This window comes from Acomys russatus, chromosome 7 (assembly GCF_903995435.1).
Source record: "Acomys russatus chromosome 7, mAcoRus1.1, whole genome shotgun sequence".
Taxonomy (NCBI): domain Eukaryota; kingdom Metazoa; phylum Chordata; class Mammalia; order Rodentia; family Muridae; genus Acomys; species Acomys russatus.
This window is the reverse complement of record NC_067143.1, coordinates 58,861,291-58,863,458: the sequence shown is the minus strand read 5'-3', so window position 1 is coordinate 58,863,458 and position 2,168 is coordinate 58,861,291. Positions and strand designations below refer to the sequence as shown.

Sequence of the window (2,168 nt, the reverse complement as noted above, 5' to 3'; positions counted from 1 at the left end):
AACTTTCTATCAAGAAACACCCTAGAGTAGAAGCCAAAGCATTTATCTTGTTTATAATTTCTTTGGTTCTCCCATTGTTTAGAGCAGTTTAAGCATTTGGTTCAGGGCCTTGCTGATTAAGAAATATGGCAAGGCAAACAAAGGACTTAAAGACACATCAAACTTCACCATTTGTACAATTTCAAGTTTCTCATTGTTTGTTACAAACAGCTTAGTCACTTTATTACAAAACAGTCTTTGTAAATAAGCTTAAATTCTGTTTTCAAAAAACAAACTGCACCATTCACAAGTATAGGAATTTAAGAATCTAAAATCTAGATTCAAACTTGTGTCAGCTAATGTATCCTTAAAGGTAGCACTAGTCTAGTCCATATTCCAATGATAAAGTTCCTGGTTCATAAAGAGAAACACAGTAACACACAGAAGCAATTAACTATAGCATGAATCATTGCTGGCTTCCATCCCACTACCCTTGGCAGTGACAGCACCTTTGTAAACAAGTCTTCTTTCAAATAGCCACTGTAGGAAATTTCTTTAGTGCCAATTTTTTTGAAGTTTGTTTTGTTCTTTTGTAGTGCTGGCAGTTGAACCCGGGGCTCCCTGGGCATTTAGTGCCAAAGTCAAGTAAAAGAATGGCAGTGTAACTCCTTAGTAGGCAAGGACCATAGCACTACTTTCCTGTAAAACTCAACTCATTTGAATGAAATTCTACCCAGCATTTGCTCAATTCCAATTTGTTGTTAGCTTCAGTACTTTACTGGTGGTTTTTCAGTACTCTTTGGTGGTGTCATGATGCCTCCATTACACACTGGTGACAACTGCCCGCCTTTCCTGAAGGTGTTGACATAGTTTACTTCATTCAGCAAAGCCAAATAATTTGTGTCTGGATATGGTGTCTGTCTTCCATAGGAATCTTCTGAAAAGTCTTCAGCTTCACTGGACTTACACTCTTTATTACACTGACAAAGGGCACCATCCAGTCTACACATTCTGAGATGTCATCCCATTCCAAACCTGAGGCTTTCTTAACCACTTCAATGGAGGTAAAATGGCATAAGGCAGCAGCAGCCAGAATTCCGTATGGAATTCTAATGAGTCAATGGCTAAAATACACAGATCTAGAAGCTGAGCTATCTGGAGGAACGTCTCCTGAGAATATCGAGGTAGAAGAACCTTAGGAACGTCTTTAACAGCATCAACTTGGAGAAAAGATTCAGCCAGGAGATGACTGTTACCGGACAAAGCTCCCATTTTAAAGCCTTTAATATAGAGAGTTCCATCTTTAAGATATCGACTTCACAGCAAGCACCATCAGTGACATACGCAAACTCCTGGAGTTTGGGAGCGCAGATTTCCTCAAGTTTGGAAGCAATGAACAGTGAGGTGATCCCAATGAGTTGAAGCATATTTTTATTTACATCCTTTTGTGTCAACATAAATCTGTCAAAAAAGTCCTGGGCAAGGTAAAATGTCTCCCTATGAAGCATGTATACTTCACATACCTCTAAAAGCCAGTCTAACAGTATTGACCTCATCTGTGGTTCGAGGTCTGAATGCAGAACTTCAAAATGTTTGTCATGCACATATCTGCTTTCCTTTTGTAACATGTTTTACCAAACTTCCTGTGAACATCCCCAGCTTAAATCTGGCAGAAGTGAGGGATTAATAAAAAGATTTTTAAATCTGTAATTTGTAAATCTAGAGAAGTCACTTGTTTCTATTTCTTTATGGGGTGTTTCAATGATAATACAAGGACTGATTCCTCCAGACAGCACAGGTGGCCAACAATTCCTAATCTCATACTGATGCTTCTTGGTCATCTCCTTGTCCCTTTTTTTGACATCCTGTGCTGTTTTTCTCTTCTTGGCCTGAATTATCTGTGCTTCTTGCGGCGAGTCTGGCTAGTTGGGTTGGGCATGCTGTTGCTTAGCTTGTAAACAGCTGCTGCATCTTGACATTCTCTTCTTTGAGGCCTATGAAACCTTGCCAGACCCTCGACAGCTCGGCTCTGTGTTTTATTTTTTAAAAGATGGTGTTTGAGACAGGCTCTCTGTAACCCTCTTGCCTCAGGCTTCTGATGCTGAGATTACTGACATGAGTCACCACACGTGGCTCCAGGTCTGTTTTTTGTTTTTGTTTTTCAAGACAGGGTTTCTCTGTGTAGACAT

The 2,168-nt window shown here is 39.8% G+C and overlaps 1 pseudogene; it reads right to left on the bottom strand.

Moving 5' to 3' along the window:
- Positions 1 to 444: 444 nt before the first annotated feature.
- Positions 445 to 1,958, bottom strand: LOC127191856 (G1/S-specific cyclin-E2-like; annotated as a pseudogene).
- Between the last annotated feature and the right edge of the window lie 210 nt (positions 1,959 to 2,168).